Genomic DNA, 21,987 nt, shown 5'->3' with positions numbered 1-21,987 from the left:
ATTTCTGAACGAATAGGCTGTTCCCAGAGTGCTGTATCAAGGCACCTCAGTGGGAAGTCTGTGGGAAGGAAAAAGTGTGGCAGAAAACGCTGCACAACGAGAAGAGGTGGCCGGACCCTGAGGAAGATTGTGGAGAAGGACCAATTCCAGAACTTGGGGGACCTGCGGAAGCAGTGGACTGAGTCTGTAGTAGAAACATCCAGAGCCACCGTGTACGGGCGTGTGCAGGTAATGGGCTACAGGTGCCGCATTCCCCAGGTCAAGCCACTTTTGAACCAGAAACAGCGGCAGAAGCGCCTGACCTGGGCTACAGAGAAGCAGCACTGGACTGTTGCTCAGTGGTCCAAAGTACTTTTTTCGGATGAAAGCAAATTTTGCATGTCATTCGGAAATCAAGGTGCCAGAGTCTGGAGGAAGACTGGGGAGAGGGAAATGCCAAAATGCCTGAAGTCCAGTGTCAAGTACCCACAGTCAGTAATGGTCTGGGGTGCCATGTCAGCTGCTGGTGTTGGTCCACTGTGTTTTATCAAGGGCAGGGTCAATGCAGCTAGCTATCAGGAGATTTTGGAGCACTTCATGCTTCCATCTGCTGAAAAGCTTTATGGAGATGAAGAATTCATTTTTCAGCACTACCTGGCACCTGCTCAATTGGCCTGCCAAATCTCCTGACCTGAACCCTATAGAGAATCTGTGGGATATTGGGAAGAGAAAGTTGAGAGACGCAAGACCCAACACTCTGGATGAGCTTAAGGCCGCTATCGAAGCATCCTGGGCCTCCATAACACCTCAGCAGTGCCACAGGCTGATTGCCTCCATGCCACGCCGCATTGAAGCAGTCATTTCTGCAAAAGGATTCCCGACCAAGTATTGAGTGCATAACTGAACATAATTATTTGAAGGTTGACTTTTTTTGTATTAAAAACTCTTTTCTTTTATTGGTCGGATGAAATATGCTAATTTTTTTAGATAGGAATTTTGGGTTTTCATGAGCTGTATGCCAAAATCATCAATATTAAAACAATAAAAGGCTTGAAACTACTTCAGTTGTGTGTAATAAATCTAAAATATATGAAAGTCTAATGTTTATCAGTACATTACAGAAAATAATGAACTTTATCACAATATGCAAATTTTTTGAGAAGAACCTGTATATTTTGTGTTTTTTTATGTAGCCCTGGCTCCATAAAAGTGAATGAGGCTTGCATGAAAAACAGAAGGCATCCAGATGCAATGCGTTTTTCACTCATGATCACTAGGAGATACAGATTGTTATTCTTTGGTTTTTCTTCACGCATGTAAAAAACACATGCAATCCGGATACAATCCAGACAGAAAAAAGCATACACAGAACGCAATTCCAGAAAAAACTGATTCAACTTTCCGTGCAAAACCATCAGTTTTTCCATGAACAGATTTTGCCACAATCCATATAGTTTGTGTGAAAATGCCTTATGCTTTTGCAGGACCTGTCCAAGATTTTCAATGGCACCAGACAACCTCTTGCGGATTATGCACTTTTATTTCTGTGTGGATTTCATGCTGAAAAACTGCAGCGTAATACAGTACTAGCAAAGCAAATGAGATTTGACAACTCTCATCTACACTTTGCTTTTTTTCATTGGTACGGAAATTGACCTGCTGTGTGGATTTTAAATTCGGCAATATGTTAATTGTTTGTGCAATTCTGCACCTTCCGTAGAGTGGTTTTTACCCATAGACTTCAATGGGGTTCTTTACAGAAACGTAAAATCTGCATGAAAATCTACACCAAAAGGCCACATGCAAGCGGCCGTTGTGCGACCGTTTCTGTGCATTGGGGACCGCAGGGGCAACATCTGTGCAGCGGGCCGTGGTCTGTCCGCACTGCAAAAAAATATGACATTTATTTGCAGTGCGGAACAACGGAAAGAAACACCACAGAAGCACTCCGTAGTGCTTCCGGTGTTCTGTTCCGTGACTCCGTTCCGCATCTCCGGAATTGCGGACCCATTCAAGTGATGCGGGGTGCAAATGGCCGGCGGCCAAGGATTGCTGATCCGCCGTTTGCGGGCCACAATACAGCCACGGCCGCCCAAACGCCGTGTGCATGAGTCCAAAAACATATAGAACTACACTAAAACCGCAATAAATAGTCCTGATTTTTGTGCGTTTTTGGTGCAGATTTCATGGAGATTTTCTGCACACAAATCTGCACTGTGCGCACTCACCCTAGGTTTCATTTAACAGAGCCAATCAGTCACTAAAATGCCATTTTCTTGTATGCCTTGCAGTTTTTATAGGAAAATAAGTACCTTACCCAACTTTATTGTCAAATCTTCTGTAGAGAAGCATGGGGAAAATCCATTTGTGCAAAAAATGGCATGCAGCAACACCTATATAACAACACACATTGCCTATGTGAAACACTCGTGTGTGGGAGGAAAACACTACACCGAGCATAGGAGGGAAAGGGAATACCATAATAAGGCCTGGAAACTAGGGAAGGAAGATGGACACCTCCTAGAGAAAACCCTAACTCCAGTCCTGATAGACTACCAGTATGAACAGGCCCCAAAGGTAGGCAATTTCATACACAGGATACCTATAATCCTATCTCACCCTATAGGACCCTGGAACTAATGTCAAGACTGAATCTACCTGTTCCTCCAAAGGGAAGGACGAACAGGAGTTTTCCTCAGGCCTAATGACACACATATATATATATATATATAAACAAAATACAAAAGGGAAAGGAAACACTTATCTTCAATGAAGCTTTAGTAGCATCAGGAACTCAGCCAAGAACCAAACACAAGCTAACCACAAGTCCATCAGAAGCTATAAACTGCATAGCATAGTGGGAGAAAAAACAATAAATAGAGATGGTTAAATGACCACAATAGCCATATCTGGGGAAAGAAGGTGTGGCAAGCACCAGAAACAACACAGACGTAATTTGATCCCAAAGTAAAACAAGTGAGATAAAACCATGTGTTGCCAGTCTCACAGGTCTCCTGCCACCTGTTGCGGGAACGTCCGAATATCTTGGTATGTCTGTGACAATATGTTTTTTTTAAAGCTACTAAAAAAAAAACAATGGATGTCTATGGGCAGCGGCGGATTGGCCACAGACCTTACAGGGAAATTTCCCGGTGGGCCAATGCCCAGGGGACTGCCCAAGCCCCCCTCTCTGCCACTGGCTGGATACATAATGAGCTCTTAGTGGTAATTCATGCTGTGAGAATCAGGTACCCATGTACCTGGCCAGCAACATACCCTCCTGAATTCAACTATGCCCTGCATCTCACCTCCTTAGCCCCTTGCTACATAGAAAACTGGTGGAGGTGAACAGAACATTTCAGCTACTGATGGTCACCACAGAGGGAAAGCTTTTGGGGCAATATATTGTGCTGTACTGTGGTATTTGGTATTTTGTGCTGGTATTGCTGACCCCCCCTACTTGTGTTCCTCTGCCTCTTGTCAATATAGACACTCCTACAACATGAGGCCAACTTTAATTTATTTTTTCTAGGGCCACGTTAAGTTCCCAATCCGCCCCTGTCTGAGAGAAAAATGCCAAAGTACGCTGTGACTTAAACAACACTGACCCCAAAAAAGCACCTCAAGGGTAAGAATATAACTGTTTGTACTGAATTTAATATTTCCCATTAACTTCCAACATCTGAAACTGGGGTTTTTGCCTAAATAAATGACAGCCAAAAACCAAGTAATTTTTGCAACAAAAATGGCTGTGATCTTTTTCACAGCTTGTGGATGAGATTTCTTAAAATCTCATCTATTTTGCTGTTACTGTCCAAGTTTGTGTATTTGCTGCTTGTGGATGTTTATGGCACATGTGAACACGCCCTACAGAGTTTTCCCAACGTCGGTCAATTTTCCAAAACCTGAATGTCTCAAACTAAGGCCCAGTTTACACCTCCAGTGAAGATTTATGGCAGGCTGTGTTCCGGCAGAAAACAAACCTGTCGGCAGTCACCAGATCCAGCATTGCCAGATCACCTCTGGATCCCTATTGATTATAATGGGACCCATTGGTGATCCAACCACTTCCGGCATAAATGTCGGTTTTTAGCCAAACAAATACGTTTTTTTTTTGTCCGGCTGACAGACAGTATTTATTCCTGATCATCTCTAATGGAGACGTGAATATATCAGTTGTTGGTGTGAAGCTACACAAAGGTTCCTGGCCCTTCACCTCATTTATCATCCAGCTTGGCCCACTGATACATGTCTAAGGTTACAGCATCTATGGGAATGTTAAATATTTCCTGATGTTTTAATGAATAAATGTGGATTGTTTATGAGGATTTTTCTTATTGGTGGTTTGTGTGGCAAGAAAACAGCGCATGCTCAGTTCTATACTGTTGAAGCTGAGCTGTGCTGATCCCTGTAGAAGGCGGTACGGCGGACATGCAGGCATGTACAGTCGTGGCCAAAAGTTTTGAGAATTACATAAATATTGGAAATTGGAAAAGATGCTGCTTAAGTTTTTATAATAGCAATTTGCATATATTCCAGAATGTTATGAAGAGTGATCAGATGAATTGCATAGTCCTTCTTTGCAATGAAAATTAACTTAATCCCCAAAAAAAATTCCACTGCATTTCATTGCTGTCATTAAAGGACCTGCTGAGATCATTATTTTTAGTAATCGTCTTGTTAACTCAGGTGAGAATGTTGACGAGCACAAGGCTGGAGATCATTATGTCAGGCTAATTGGGTTAAAATGGCAGACTTGACCTGTTAAAAGGAGGGTGATGCTTGAAATCATTGTTCTTCCATTGTTAACCATGGTGACCTGCAAAGAAACATGTGCAGCCATCATTGCATTGCATAAAAATGGCTTCACAGCCAAGAATATTGTGACTACTAAGATTGCACCTCAATCAACAATTTATAGGATCATCAAGAACTTCAAGGAAAGAGGTTCAATTCTTGTTAAGAAGGCTTCAGGGCATCCAAGAAAGTCCAGCAAGTGACAGGATCGTCTCCTAAAGAGGATTCAGCTGCGGGATCGGAGTGCCACCAGTGCAGAGCTTGCTCAGGAATGGCAGCAGGCAGGTGTGAGCGCATCTGCACACACAGTGAGGCGAAGACTTTTGGAAGATGGCCTGGTGTCAAGAAGGGCAGCAAAGAAGCCACTTCTCCCAAAAAAAAACATCAGGGACAGATTGATCTTCTGCAGAAAATATGGTGAATGGACTACTGAGGACTGGGGCAAAGTCATATTCTCCGATGAAGCCTCTTTCTGATTGTTTGGGGCATCAGGAAAAAGGCTTGTCCGGAGAAGAAAAGGTGAGCGCTACCATCAGTCCTGTGTCATGCCAACAGTAAAGCATCCTCAGACCATTCATGTGTGGGGTTGCTTCTCATCCAAGGGAGTGGGCTCACTCACAATTTTGCCCAAAAACACAGCCATGAATAAAAAATGGTACCAAAACACCCTCCAACAGCAACTTCTTCCAACAACAGTTTGGTGAAGAAGAATGCATTTTCCAGAACGATGGAGCACCGTGCCATAAGGCAAAAGTGATAACTAAGTGGCTCGGGACCAAAATGTTGACATTTTGGGTCCATGGCCTGGAAACTCACCAGATATTAATCCCATTGAGAACTTGTGGTCAATCCTCAAGAGGCAGGTGGACAAACAAAAACCCACTAATTCTGACAAACTCCAATAAGTGATTATGAAAGAATGGGTTGCTATCAGTCAGGAATTGGCCCAGAAGTTGCATGCCTAGTCGAATTGCAGAGGTCCTGAAAAAGAAGGGCCCCTCCGGACTCAATGAAATTCTGTCATTTAGTTGCTTCATCTGAATATTTTTGAATGGCGTTACTTCTAAATATCTAGTCTTATATATTATTAATTCTGCCATGCTCTCATCAAAAATCTTTTCTCTGTCACGGTTTAATTAATATTAAATATAAGAAAATATTTTTCTTGATAACTTGATATACCTCATTGCATTGATCAAGACTATTGTTTATTATTCTTCGGACCACACAAATGAAGGCATCAGACCGCAATAGGTCTACTTTGTAATATCTACATTTCAATGGAACCTCTATCAGTTGCTAGGACTTTATTATGTAAAAGTATTGACAATACAATGTTCTTCCCTGTTTCCATTTAGTGTCCCACACTATTCAATCCAACCCTCTTCAAAATTAATTCTATATATGCTCTACATGATAGTATTATAATAAAATGTTTACTGACTATATCTCTATACATAAAATAGTCTCTCCTCCATCTCTACATGTAATTCTCTATCTTCTGCATATATTCGCTAGTTATTTACCCTGGAGCGCATATCTTTATGCGCTTCAGCGTCCCGCATGCGTCATTTCCGGTGCATATTACATACTTCCGGTTTACATGCGGTTCATCCTCGGTCTGCGTTCCACCGCCGGCCAATAGCAGCGGTCGGCGCACGCGACATGACGCACTTCCGGTTTGCCCGGCCGATGGTGGAACGCACGCCGCTCTTCACTCACACCATGAGGTATTTAATTCATCAAATGTTTGTTAAGTCAATTTATTTCAGCATATATATAGAGGCGCAGTTGCAGAGAGATCTCTGGACTGCATTATTCAGTTGGATTTATCGGTAGAGAGCCATTGTGCTGAGGGCGATTGTGCCACATCTTTATTATATATATCTACATCTTCCTTTTTTTTTTTTCCCCTGATGAATCCGGTCACATTTGTATTGGAGGAAACGCGTTGGGAATTCTAAATCTCTTTATTTTTGGCTGTACAGACACTGGGAGCAACTTTTATAGGGATAGGACAACAGGGACAGCCATCGATAAGTGGGGTCGCCTCCTCTGGAGGTGATTCTCCCGCATTTAGGCGGGAGACCTCTCCGCTTTTAGGCAGAATCTTAATAGCCTGGTAGGGATATTTATCTCCCCAGCCCCTGCCTGCTCCTACCCTGCACTAGAAAAATCGTTTCATCTCAACTCCTTTTTACCAAGATCTCTGTGGACCTTCCTACTACGTCTCTTTTGTTGTGGTTCATCTCCATACAAGAAAAAATCATCAAATCGTGAGTGGGACCCCTGGTCCAAATCCGAGCATATGAGATTGCTTATTTACCCTGTGTCTTATTGTACTTAAGTCCATAGTATCTGACCTATGCAGTTATCATAAATATACACATTATTTTTGTGGGACTTATTTTTAACTAATAATGACTAAAAGTTAAGTTTTAAGTAGGATAATTATTCAGTGATACATAGTTTATATTCCTACATTGTATACATATTTTCTACTGTGAATTTCGAACTTAAAGTGGCCCTTGAAAAAACCCATGTTGTAGGCAGGTTCAAACCAACAGACGGTGGGGCTACACGATAAGATGTACCATATTACACCATAGAGTACTGCCCTAGCAGAACCAAATACCATAGTGCAGCATAAAATAATGCTCAAGCAACACAAAATACCTCCCCAGAATCTGCCCCTTTGTGGTGGCCAGCGCAAGCTCAGACGTTTCCTCTTCCTACTCCAGTTGCCTCAGTATGGCAATACGGTTGAATTCAGGAGTCAGGAGGGCCCCTGCCAGACAAGTACATAGGTTCTTAACACTCCAGTGTTAATTACCTCAGGGGAGCATCAGATCATGACTTACCTGGCTGGCGGCTGAGAGTGGGGCCCAGGCAGTCCTCTAGGCATCAGCCTACTGGGAAGTTTCCCTGTAGCGTCTATGGCCAGTCCACCTCTATTGGCTAGTTACTTCAAATAGGTGACCTGGATATTTTTTTTTCAGAGCTTTCAGTTGTGACAAATTAACCCCTATCCACAGGATAGGAGATAGCTATTATATTGGCAGTAGTCCTACTGCTAGCTCCCCCACTGATCATATGAATGGATACCCTGTACCCCTCTGTAATGGCCGATCATAACAGAGAGGTTTGGGGCGGTAGCCCCAAGCCTGAAGTCCCTGCGGGGCCCATTGGCACCCAAATTCGACATTACAAGGAAAGAGAGCATCCTTCAGGGAGGTAGAGAGGGAGGAAAATAAGAGTGTCAGGCTGTCTGTTCCCATTCAGTGAATGTGAGCAAACAGCCTCGACCACTGTTGTCTTATTTGACTTGCAGGTGCTGGGCTTGTAGGAGAAAGGACCTGTGATGGCGTCATCACCATGTGATCAGTTATATATGGATGTTAATGGTCACATAGTAATAAAGTCATCACAGGTCCTTTCTCCTACCAGCATTCAGAAGGAGTCTTAATGCAGGAGTTTGTAGGTTTATAGGGAGATTACCTCAGGAGAAAGTGACAGAGGGTGTTATACTATATAGTACATACTGTGAGGTACCATATACTGTATACTGCATCGTGTTATACTATATACTATGATGTGTTATACTGTATATTGCATACTTTGGGTACTGTAAACTGTGGGGGTGTTATATACTGTATACTGTGGGGTGTTATACTATACACTGCAAACTGTGGGGTGTTATATACTATATACTGTATACTGGTGGGAGTTGTACTGTATGTTATAGGGATGTTATACTATACTAGACATTAAGCCTGTTACAATAACGGGCGCTAGAACATTAGTGCATAAACATTAGTAGGAACAGTCTATATTAAATGGCACTGGCACTGACTGGTGGCTGTGGCTGGTGGCCGAGACTGCCGGCACTGTGACTAGTGGCTGTGACTGCTGACACTGACTGGTGGGTGAGATTGGTGGCTGACACGGCTGGCACTGACTGGTGCTACTGCGACTGGTGACTGAGACTGCTGAAACTGACTGGTGGCTAACACAGCTGGCACAGTAACTGGTGGCTGTGGCTGGACGACTGGCACTGACTGCTGGTGCTGAGGCTGCTGGTAGCAACTGGTAGGTCAGACTACTGACAGGGGCTCCTCTCTATATGGGTTATAGTGCTGTGACTGATGACTGATGAACAGAAATAGCACTAGTGACTGACTAACTAATATGATGGCAGTCAGATCTGCTTGCCAGCGAGCAGGTGTGGGCGGTGCAGGCGCCATCTGTGGACAGTGCCGACAAACTGAATGGTGTGTGGGCAGTACAGGCGGCTTCTTCAGCGACATATCCTACTTGCCAGTGCGCTTGAGTGGGCAGTGTGTGGAGCGCTGTGTTCGCAGCATACCCAGTGTAAAACTGTGTATGCACGGATGCAGTGCACTAAATGGCATGTAGGCAGTGCAGGCGCGCTTTAATACTCCTTCATGGCCGCTCATCAGGTCTGCACTGGCGAGGGCGGCGCTACGCTGCTGGTGAACCAAGAGAGAAGCAGATGGCGGCAGGGGAGCTGTTGCAGGAGCGGACGGTGGCGGGGGTACTGTAGCCTGCCTATAGGGTCTTGGAGGTATCTATGGGCAGTCAGGCTGCTGACACCCTGCAGGGAAACTTGTGTGTAGCGCTGTGTCCGTGTGAAGCGCTGTCTCCTGATTGGATGCCCCGCCGCGCATGCCCAGTGCAAAACTAGGTACACACACACGGACACAGCGCACACACACAGGGATTTTATTATGTAGGATTCTCTCTGCCTCTCCTGCTTCTGCTCCTTAGCTATGATCGTCATTGTATCATCTGCACCTCTGCCTTTATCTCTAACCTCTTCACTTCTGTTTCTCCTATGTCTGCTTACTGTCTACCTACTGTATATCTGCTCCTTAGCTAGTTAATTCAATGCCTGTGTCCTTAGTTATAAATGTCTGTGTTCTCTGCCTCTACTATCTCTGTTCTTTTCACCCCTGCCTCTACTATCTCTGTCCTTTAACCATCTGCCTCTGCTATCTATCCTCTTCGCCTCTGCCTCTGCTATTCTTCTTCACCTCTGCTATCTGCTATCTTCTTCACCTCTGCTATCTCTGTCTTCTTCACCTCTGTCTCTGCTATCTCTGTCCTCTTCACCTCTGCTGTCTATGTCTTCTTCACCTCTGCCTCTGCTATATCTGTCTTCTTCACCTCTGCCTCTGCTATCTCTGTCCTTTTCACCTCTGCTATCTCTGTCTTCTTCACCTCTGCCTCTGCTATCCCTGTCCTCTTCACCTCTGCCTCTGCTATGTCTGTCCTCTTCACCTCTGCTGTCTCTCTGTCTTCTTCACCTCTGTCCTCTGCTATCTCTGTCTTCTTCACCTCTGCTGTCTCTGTCCTCTTCACTTCTGTCTCTTTGTTCTGTCCTTATCTGTGTGCATCTATTCTCTCTGTTTCTCCTCTCTCTCCCCTCTTTGCCCTGTGTCTCCATCTTCTCCTCCATTTCCACCCTTGCTCTGTCCTCTCACCCCTTCCTTATTGGGCCCATATCTTTCTGCACCCATGCCCCTGTGTCTCTGCACCGTACCCTCCTCTGTCCTCTGTCTTTCCTTCACTTGGTCCATGTCTGCCTTGTGCCATCCCCAGGGACAGAGGGCACAGCTGTTGTGTGCGGGAGGTGCCCACCTCCTCCTTCCAGGAAGTAGCTTGATCTGTGTGATCAGGTCCCAGATCTTCATGGACCTACAGAACACACTGAAGCCGGTAAGCTTCCCTTCTTGGCTCCTCCCACCGCGCCGCGTGCCGTTGTGTTTTCTCTTAATTTCAAACTTGTGTGTAGCGCTGTGTCTGTGTCCTGATTGGACGCTGTGCATGCCCAGTGCGAAAATCAGCACACATGCATGGATACAGCGCAGGCACACAGAGCTTTTATTATATAAGATACTGTGGGGTGTTACATTATATACTGCATACTGTGGGGTAGGTTACACTATATACTGTGAGGACCTGGGGGTGTTATAGTATATACTTTGTGAGGCTGTGAGTGTTATACTATATATATGTTGAATATTTTTCTTTAATATTTACCAGAAAAAAATAACTATGGGGCGGAAAGCGAAAGGAGGGATGGTTGGGGCCCCTTGGTATTATCCTCTGATCTAATAGTTATCCCTCATCCTGTGGATAGTTGACTTGTCACAATTTATGATGATCATGGTGGTATCATCTTTGTGAACATTGCAATTGTTGCGGAACATAAACTTGGTTTTGTCTAAGTTTTTACCTGTTTTGTGAATTTAAATTGATCCTCGTGTTTTTTTTTTTTTTTAAGGAAATTCCTTCAATCAATGAGATTGTAAGTCCAATAGTCCAGAAATTGACTGCGCTCTTTTTGTCTTTTACTTCTCATGCTAGATAAGATAACATTCATTTCTCTATATTAGCAGGTGCCTGGTGGCATCAGCCTCCCACGCCTCACAAGTTCCTGTTATCAAGATTTCACTATGGATCATATACTATGAGCCTATATTATTTGTCATGTGTTGCAGTAACTATATATTATCCTTGAGTCAATGATAAGCAAAAAATAGAAACCGTCAAGTAAAGTCATTACTACAATAAAACAATTGTATGCCCTTTAGAGTATATAGTCATTCCTTCTTTCTACTTCTTTCTAACCATTGCTTGGATTTCCATTTAGGGCACCATGTATAAGGATTTATTTCCAATGTCTGTTTAATTCTTTCAGTTGTCCTTATTGAATGCCAGTCAACCTACTTACCCTTTTTCCACTGCCCACTGCCATCAAACAGCCTTAACCACTTCAGCCCCGCTAGCTGAAACCCCCTTCATGACCAGAGCACTTTTTACACTTCGGCACTACACTCCTTTCACCGTTTATCGCTCGGTCATGCAACTTACCACCCAAATGAATTTTACCTCTTTTTCTTCTCACTAATAGAGCTTTCATTTGGTGGTATTTTATTGCTGCTGACATTTTTACTTTATTTGTTATTAATCAAAATGTAACGATTTTTTTGCAAAAAAATGACATTTTTCACTTTCAGCTGTAAAATTTTGCAAAAAAAACGACATCCATATATAAATTTTTCACCAAATTTATTGTTCTACATGTCTTTGATAAAAAAAAAAATGTTTGGGCAAAAAAATAAATGGTTTGGGTAAAAGTTATAGCGTTTACACACTATGGTACAAAAATGTGAATTTCCGCTTTTTGAAACAGCACCTGTCATGATTCCTGAGGTTCTACAATGCCCAAACAGTAGAAAAACCCCACAAATGACCCCATTTCGGAAAGTAGACACCCTAAGGTATTCGCTGATGGGCATAGTGAGTTCATAGAACTTTTTATTTTTTGTCACAAGTTAGCGGAAAATGATGATGATTTATATATATATTTTTTCTTACAAAGTCCCATTTTTTTATACAAAGTTGGCATTTGACCAAGATATTTTTCTCACCCAGCATGGGTATATGTAAAATGACACCCCAAAACACATTCCCCAACTTCTCCTGAGTACGGCGATACCAGATGTGTCACACTTTTTTGCTGCCAAGGTGGGCAAAGGGGCACATATTCCAAAGTGCACCTTTCGGATTTCGCAGGCCATTTTTTACACATTTTGATTGCAAGGTACTTCTCACACATTTGGGCCCCTAAATTGCCAGGGCAGTATAACTACGCCACAGGTGACCCCATTTTGGAAAGAAGACACCCCAAGGTATTCCGTGAGGGGCATGGCGAGTTCCTAGAATGTTTTATTTTTTGTCACAAGTTAGCGGAAAATGATGATTTTTTTTTTCTCTTTTTTCCTTACAAAGGCTCATATTCCACTAACTTGCGACAAAAAATAAAAAATTCTAGGAACTCGCCATGCCCCTCACGGAATACCTTGGAGTGTCTTCTTTCCAAAATGGGGTCACTTGTGGCGTAGTTATACTGCCCTGGCAATTTAGGGGCCCATATGTGTGAGAAGTACTTTGCAATCAAAATCTGTAAAAAATGACCGGTGAAATCCGAAAGGTGCACTTTGGAATATGTGCCCCTTTTCCCACCTTGGCATCAAAAAAGTGTCACACATCTGGTATCACCGTACTCAGGAGAAGTTGGGGAATGTGTTTTGGGGTGTCATTTTACATATACCCATGCTGGGTGAGAGAAATATCTTGGCAAAAGACAACTTTTCCCATTTTTTTATACAAAGTTGGCATTTGACCAAGATATTTTTCTCACCCAGCATGGGTATATGTAAAATGACACCCCAAAACACATTCCCCAACTTCTCCTGAGTATGGCGATACCAGATGTGTCACACTTTTTTGTTGCCAAGGTGGGCAAAGGGGCACATATTCCAAAGTGCACCTTACGGATTTTGCAGGCCATTTTTTACACATTTTGATTGCAAGGTACTTCTCACACATTTGGGCCCCTAAATTGCCAGGGCAGTATAACTACGCCACAAGTGACCCCATTTTGGAAAGAAGACACCCCAAGGTATTCCGTGAGGGAGGGGCACTGCGAGTTCCTAGATTTTTTTTATTTTTGTCACAAGTTAGCGGAAAATTATGATTTTTTTTTTTTTTCTCTTTTTTCCTTACAAAGTCTCATATTCCACTAACTTGCGACAAAAAATAAAAAATTATAGGAACTCTCCATGCCCCTCACGGAATACCTTGGGGTGTCTTCTTTCCAAAATGGGGTCACTTGTGGGGTAGTTATACTGCCCTGGCAATTTAGGGGCCCAAATGTGTGAGAAGTACTTTGCAATCAAAATGTGTAAAAAATGGCCTGCAAAATCCGAAAGGTGCACTTTGGAATATGTGCCCCTTTGCCCACCTTTGCTGCAAAAAAGTGTCACACATCTGGTATCGCCGTACTCATAAGAAGTTGGGGAATGTGTTTTGGGGTGTCATTTTACATATACCCATGCTGGGTGAGAGAAATATCCTGGCAAAAGACAACTTTTCCAATTTTTTTTATACAAAGTTGGCATTTGATCAAGATGTTTATCTCACCCAGCATGGGTATATGTAAAATGACACCCCAAAACACATTCCCCAACTTCTTCTGAGTACGGTGATACCAGATGTGTGACACTTTTTTGCAGCCTAGATGCGCAAAGGTGCCCAAATTCCTTTTAGGAGGGCATTTTTAGACATTTGGATCCCAGGCTTCTTCTCACGCTTTAGGGCCCCTAAAAAGCCAGGGCAGTATAAATACCCCACATGTGACCCCACTTTGGAAAGAAGACACCCCAAGGTATCCAATGAGGGGCCTGGCAAGTTCATCGAAAAAAAAATTTTTCGCATAAGTTAGCGGAAATTGATTTTTTTTTTGTTTTTTCTCACAAAGTCTCACTTTCCGCTAACTTAGGACAAAAATTTAAATCTTTCATGGACTCAATATGCCCCTCAGCAAATACCTTGGGGTGTCTTCTTTCCAAAATGGGGTCAGTTGTGTGGTGTTTGTACTGCCCTGGCATTTGAGGGTCTCCGCAATCATTACATGTATGGCCAGCATTAGGAGTTTCTGCTATTCTCCTTATATTAAGCATACAGGTAATGAGATTTTTTTTCCGTTCAGCCTCTGGGCTGAAAGAAAAAAATGAACGGCACAGATTTCTTCATTCGCATCGATCAATGTGGATGAAAAAATCTCTGCCCAAAAAAAAAAATGGAGGGGAAAGGCGTCTGCCAGGACATAGGAGCTCTGCCTTACATCCATACCCACTTAGCTCGTATGCCCTGGCAAACCAGATTTCTCCATTCACATCAATCGATGTGGATGAATAAATCATTGCCAGGATTTTTTATTTTATTTTTTTATATATATACAAAGTGTTTGCCAAAGCATAGGAACACCGCCTCCTCCTCAGCTTGTATGCCTCGGCAAACATATCTGTTACTGCAGAGGAGAAAATCCCGTCTTGCAGCGCCGCATACACCGAATTGCGTGTAATCTGACAGCAGCGCAATGCTTCTGTCAGAATGCACATCGGTGCTGCAGCTGGTCGATCGGTTGGTCCACCTGGAAGGTAAAAAAAAAAAAAAAAAAAACAGGCCGCAACGCAATAATTTTATTAACTTTGCAACAGAACATATACACTTTAACTTTTTTAACTGAACATTAACCTTTTTGCTTACTGGTGTTTTTTTTTGTTTTTTTTTGTTTTTTTTTTGTTTTTTTACCTTTATAGAACAAACCTCTCCTTCCCCATGGGTCAATGTGCAAAGCGCAAATCGCCCAAAGATGTGGCGAAGTGCGTTATGCACTTTGTCCCATGTGAAAGGAGACGTTTGCAGCAGCAGTGAGTGAATAGGCCCTAATAGCCCTGTGTGCCTGTCCTGGTGAGATGATCCCCATGCTAATAGTGTACCTGTGAGTGGTACTTCCGGAAACACTCTCCAAAGCATAGGGCAGGGTGGTCAGGACAGTCAGGACAGAAATAGCGGGTGTCACGCCTTATTCCACTCCTGCTACAGACACGACATCTTTTTCGGGGTGACGGTTAGGTTGAGGTACCAGGAACGACATTGGGGAAATGTCGCTCGTGTAGACGGCTAACTACACTGGTGGATGGGGCCACGGAACCTCCTGGGTACAGGAGGTTCTCGATGATCTCTTCCTGAAATTTGAGGAAGGATCCAGTTCTCCCAGCCTTACTGTAGAGAACAAAACTATTGTACAGAGCCAATTGAATTAAATATACAGACACCTTCTTATACCAGCGTCTGGTTCTGCGGGAAACTAAATACGGAGACAACATCTGGTCATTGAAGTCCACCCCTCCCATGTGAAGGTTATAGTCGTGGACTGAGAGGGGCTTTTCAATGACACGGGTTGCTCGCTCAATTTGTATTGTTGTGTCTGCGTGAATGGAGGAGAGCATGTAAACGTCACGCTTGTCTCTCCATTTCACCGTGAGCAGTTCTTCGTTACACAGTGCGGCCCTCTGCCCCCTTGCAAGATGGGTGGTAACGAGCCGTTGGGGGAAGCCCGCGCGACTAGTTCGCGCGGTACCACAGGCGCCAATCCGTTCTAGAAACAAATGCCTAAAGAGGGCCACACTTGTGTAAAAATTGTCCACATAAAGATGGTACCCCTTGCCGAATAAGGGTGACACCAAGTCCCAAACTGTCTTCCCACTGCTCCCCAGGTAGTCAGGGCAACCAACCGGCTCCAGGGTCTGATCTTTTCCCTCATAGATCCGAAATTTGTGGGTATAGCCTGTGGCCCTTTCACAGAGCTTATACAATTTGACCCCATACCGGGCGCGCTTGCTTGGGATGTATTGTTTGAAGCCAAGGCGCCCGGTAAAATGTATCAGGGACTCGTCTACGCAGATGTTTTGCTCTGGGGTATACAAATCTGCAAATTTCTGGTTGAAATGGTCTATGAGGGGCCGAATTTTGTGGAGCAAGTCAAAAGCAGGGTGGCCCCTGGGACGGGAGGCGGTGTTGTCACTAAAGTGCAGGAAACGCAGGATGGCCTCAAAACGTGCCCTGGACATAGCAGCAGAGAACATGGGCATGTGATGAATCGGGTTCGTGGACCAATATGACCGCAATTCATGCTTTTTTGTCAGGCCCATGTTGAGGAGGAGGCCCAGAAAAGTTTTAATTTCGGAAACTTGGACTGGTTTCCACCGGAAAGGCTGGGCATAAAAGCTTCCCGGGTTAGCGGTGATAAATTGTGTGGCATACCTGTTTGTTTCGGCCACAACTATGCCTAAGAGCTCCGCAGTCAAGAACAGCTCAAAAAATCCCAGGGCCGAACCGATCTGAGCTGTCTCAACCCGAACTCCAGACTGGGCAGTGAAAGGGAAAACTACGGGTGCGGCTGAAGTTGGGGACTGCCAATCAGGGTTTGCCAGCACCTCTGGGATTCTAGGGGCTCTACGGGCACGTCTTTGCGGTGGCTGCGACGGGGTCACTACTGCACGTGCCACCGTACCAGCTTCAACTGCCCTTCTGGGGCTCGCTACTTCACCAGGTTGTACGGCAGTGCTGGTACTAGGTCCAGGGAGGGCTGGGCTGCTGGTGTATGCCTCACCACATAATCCGACAGCACCAGCCCCACTCTGCTGCTCTTGAAGCGGATCCTGCGCAACCTGTGGTCTAGCGACACAGGGCCGGGTACGCCTGGTGGTATCAGGGACCTCAGCCTCCTCGTCCAAACTTTGGGTCAGAGAGCCACTGCTTTCTACAGGTTCATATTCTGACCCGCTGGATTCATCAGATGAGGGTTCCCACTCCTCATCCGACTGGGTCAGAAGCCTGTAGGCCTCTTCAGAAGAATACCCCCTGTTTGACATTTTGGGCAACTAAATTTAGGGGTATTCCCTGAGACTACCCAAGAAAAAAAAAGCAAGCCTGTCTTACAAAGGGGAGGCTAGCGAAGTACCGGAGGCCGCTGCGGTTGATAAAAAATATCAAACAAAAATGGATGGTAGGACAGCACCACTTACTTGAATGCATTCAAGGTGCTTTGCGGCGGTGCTCGTGACGACAGGTCTCGGCCTCAGAGACCCCAAAATTACCAGTGAAGATGAAGAAAGTCACAGCACTCCAAAAGCTTGTTCAGTGTTCTTTAATTCACCATAGGTTCAGCAGCAACGTTTCGACAACAGTCTTTATCAAGCTCAATAAAGACTGTTGTCGAAACGTTGCTGCTGAACCTTTGGTGAATTAAAGAACACTGAACAAGCTTTTGGAGTGCTGTGACTTTCTTCATCTTCACTGATAAAAAATATCAAAACTGATTTTTTTTATCGCCGCAGTGCGTGTAAAGTGATTGTGCAGTGATCAAAAAAAAATTTTTTTTTGTCACTGCGGTGGGGCGGGCGTGGGCGAACGCACGTGTGGGCGACCGATCAGGCCTGATCGGGCAAACACTGCGTTTTGGGTGGAGGGCGAACTAAAGTGACACTAGTACTATTATAGATCTGACCGTGATCAGTTTTGATCACTTCCAGATACTATAAAAGTACAAATGCTGATTAGCGATACGCTAATCAGCGAATAACGGACTGCGGTGCGGTGGGCTGGGCGCTAACTGATCGCTAACTACCTAACCAAGGGGCCTAAACTATACCTAAAACCTAACGGTCAATACCAGTGAAAAAAAAAAGTGACAGTTTACACTGATTACTTTTTTCCTTTCACTAGTGATTGACAAAGGGGTGATCAAAGGGTTAATTGGGGTTCAGGGGGGTGATCTGGGGATAAAGTGTAGTGTTTGGTGTACTCACTGTGAAGCCTGCTCCTCTGCTGGATCCAACCGACGAAAAGAACCAGCAGAGGAGCAGGCAGCCATATAACAGATCATATTTACAAATATGATCTGATATATGGCTCTGTGATTGGCTTTTTTGAAAATCATCAGCTTGCCAGCCGCGATCATTGGCTGGCAAGCTGATGACGAAATGGTCCTCTTCGAAATGCCGGCGCGAACTGCGCATGCGCGGGCCGCATAGCGCGTCATCTCGCGTCTCGCGAGATGACGCTTATATGCGTCGTGCGCAGCGCTGCCGCCTCCGGACCGCACATCTGCGTTAGGTGGTCCGGAGGCGGTTAAAGAGGTTCTCCAGGATTTAAAATGGCCACCAGCAACCTGTCCACCCCTCACCCCCCCCTAGGCAGCTCTGCAAGTGGTGTCGGGGGCGAACAGTCCTGCTCACATTGTAGGACAGGTTGCTGGAAGACATTTTAAATCATTTCCAGAGAACCCCTTCAACTGCTTACATGATGCAAAACGTTCCTTGGAACAGTGAGTTTTCATTGTAGAGATGGGGGAGGGGAGTCACCACTCAGCCCTGGTTTCCTCTGGCAAAATAAAGTCTTTTTCGCAGGTGCCAGGAGTAGATTTTAGAAATGTATGCGGCTGTGAAACCCTCTTTAACCCTTAAAGGACTGGGCAATTTTGAGTTTTCTTTTTTACTCCCTGCTATCCCAGAGGCATACGTTTTTTTATTTTTCCATTGGGGTGTCTATGACTTTTTGATCACTCTTTATTCCCTTTTTATATTTATTATATTTGGTGTGATATGAGATATTATTATTTTTTACTTTTTAAAAAACTTTTTTTTTTACTTGCAACATGCAATCATTAGAATTCAGTAATAGAATTGAATTAATTACTGAATAGAAAATTCTGTATATTCTAAAGCAGTTCTGCTGGCAGGCCTGTAATGAAATATTCCAATAGGCCAAGTAGGCTTATACAGACTCAGGCCTATTACTACTAAGGAAGACCTTCCCCGAAGGGTAGGTGTTCCAACCCTGTGCTCCCGTTTTTTTTTAGCTCTCAGATGCTGTGGTCACATTTGACCATGTCATGTAAGGGGTTAATCCCTGCGGTCGGCATTAAAATAGCCAACAATCAGCGGCTACGGCACCCGTTGCACTCATGAGCGGGAGCTATATTTAAAGTGATGACTTACGCCATATATGCGGTATACAGCACTAGTCGTTAAGGAGTTAAACTAAATTCACTCCTTATTGCAGTTCTCTGCTACGCAAGAGGAGGGGATTATTGACGGGGATGGGTTAAACTTTAACGAAGCCTGCTCTAGATGGGAAACATTATTTTAGTTTTGATATGGAGAAATACAATTAATCAATTTGCAAAAAGAAGTCTGCTTTCATCAGGTTTTCCAAATAAATGACTCATTCCCTTTCAAACAATTGATTGTCAGCTTAGCTGAAGCAGAAAAAATATAAAGGTCTAATTTTAATGGCTTATTTATTAGCCCTTTTACAGCCATGTTTATGAGTCATACACTTCTGACTGCTATAACATTGAACATGGGATGACCAATCTCTACCAGAGTTCATTACGCAGAAAAGGTTCAGTGAGTCACATTCACTGTTCTGAATCTTTTTAAAAACATTTTATATGTAATCTTTATTATCCACTAGCAGAATGACCCAGCTTTGTACGGGTATATTTAATCAATTTCATTTAATGTTTGTGTGTGTCATTAAAAGATATTGGCAGTATACCCCTATAACGTGACCTCTACAGCACCCCGCCCCTTAGCAGTGACCTCCACAGCACCTCACCCCTTAACACTGAGCTCCCCACAGTGCCCCACCTCTTTAAAATGGGACCTGCACAGCAGCCCACCCCCTTAACTTTGACCTTCACAGCAGCCTGCCTCTTTAACAGTGAGTTCCACAGCATCCCTGTCACAACCAGACATCTGAGAAGCTCTGACAGATGCCTTTCAGAACCTCCTCCTTGAGCTTTCTTTGTTTTGGTTTTCAGTTCCTCATCTCGTTAGCCTCTCTCAGCTGTCTTGTAGTTGGACTGATTGTATCCCTTTAAATTCCTCCCCATAATGCATTAGTGTGCGGTTTATACAACTTCCTGGAGTGTGTGTGCATGCTGATCCTATTTCCCAGTCTTCTACAAGATAAGTGTTGTACATTCATTTGTGATTTTATGTTTGCTGGATCCCAGGTGACCCTGACTCCCTCTGTGTCTAGTGTAGGGAGCCGGTGGTCGTGTCCCCTCACTATTGTAGGGTGTTCAGGTGTTATATAGTCAAGGTACGAGGATATGCAATCATCCACCATTGGGGTGTTCGCATAGGCTGAGCAGAGTCAGGGAGAGTGCCAGGTCTTATGCAGGGGTCTCCCTTTTGTTCCTTAGTTTGGGATCCAGTGAGTCATATATTCATTTTGCATTGCCTTGTTTCCTGTACACCTTCCGTGACAATCCCAACCCCTTGATAGTGACTTCCACACCCCATCTCCTTAACAGTGACCTCTACAGCACCTCGCCCCTTAACAGTGACCTCCATAGGGGACAGTCCCCTTAACTATGACCTCCACCATTCCCTGCCACCCTAACAGAGACCTCCACAGCGCCTGCCCCTTTAACAGTGACCTCACAGTACCCTGCTACCTTAACAGTGACCTTGCCAGCAGCTGCCCATTTAATAGTGGCCTACACAGTCCCCTGCCCCCTTAACAGTGACCTCCACAGTATCTGCCCCTTTAACAGTGACCTCCACAGTGTCTGCCCCTTTAACAGTGACCTCCACAGTGGCCTGACAATCATCCAGTCTTTAATTGACAGTATATAAAACCCTACAGATTAAGCATACACTTAAAGTCATGTAAGTTACATCAGCCTCTACAAGAACTGAGCGTCGCAATTCAAATCATATTAAATCACATATAAGCTGTCTTATACTAAGAATGTCCTTCATTGCCTATAGCAACCAATCAGAGCTCATTGTAATGACCTGTAGCAAAATAGAAGCTGAGCTGTGATTGGTTGCTATATGCAACCTGATGAATATCCAGGCTAACTGCCACAAGAGCCAACAGACAATGGCTCCTGTAGTTTGGCGGATAGGTTACGAAGAGTATTTTTCACAAATAATTGAAAAGTGCGGCGTAAAAATTTCCACTAACAACATAGTCTATGACGTTCCCCAAGTCACAAGAGGTGGCTGCAAAACTTCGTGATTGTAAATGAGACGGTGCGGATTCCTTTAGCGGACATACATACATACATATATACTGTACATAAACTCAGCTTTAAATATTAGATTATGGAACGCAAGTAATGTAGATTGCAGTCTATACATAATTCCACATTTTAAACCCCAAAAAACGCCCATATGTGAAAAGAATTCTGAATCTGGCAGTAGACAGACACCCTTGTCTTACTGGTTGTTTACTTCTCTTTGAATTACAGTATTAGTCCTAGCAGTTTGAGCCAGGAAATGGGACAAACTGTGAGCCATATTTTCCCACAAATACCTGTAAACACCAGGCAATCTGCCTACTCACCCCTACCACAATTTTCCTTTACATTCTTTGAGACATCATCTATCTTTTCTACTGTCCCCAACATTAGACACCAGATAAACTATGTCCCTTTTTCCCTACAAGGTACCACACAATTGCCTAGCACCCTCCCCACCAGAAATGATCTAATCCCCACCAGCTAACCAAATTCCCTTTGTATGTAACCAACCTACCCCTACTCAGTTGACACTGAGAACCCTACACCACTAGACACCAAGCACCTTACCACTCTTTCTTATAACCAGTATCAGGTAACATAGCTACACCTATAGCTACCTACTAGACACTATCTAACCCAGATACTTCATAACACACCAACAGGAACTGCCTACCACCTCTTCACAAATTGCACCAGGCACTGCTGCACCTACTGACTAAGTATTAGCCAAC

The sequence above is a fragment of the Bufo gargarizans genome, chromosome 4, assembly GCF_014858855.1.
Source record: "Bufo gargarizans isolate SCDJY-AF-19 chromosome 4, ASM1485885v1, whole genome shotgun sequence".
Classification (NCBI taxonomy): domain Eukaryota; kingdom Metazoa; phylum Chordata; class Amphibia; order Anura; family Bufonidae; genus Bufo; species Bufo gargarizans.
This window is presented reverse-complemented; position numbering follows the sequence as displayed.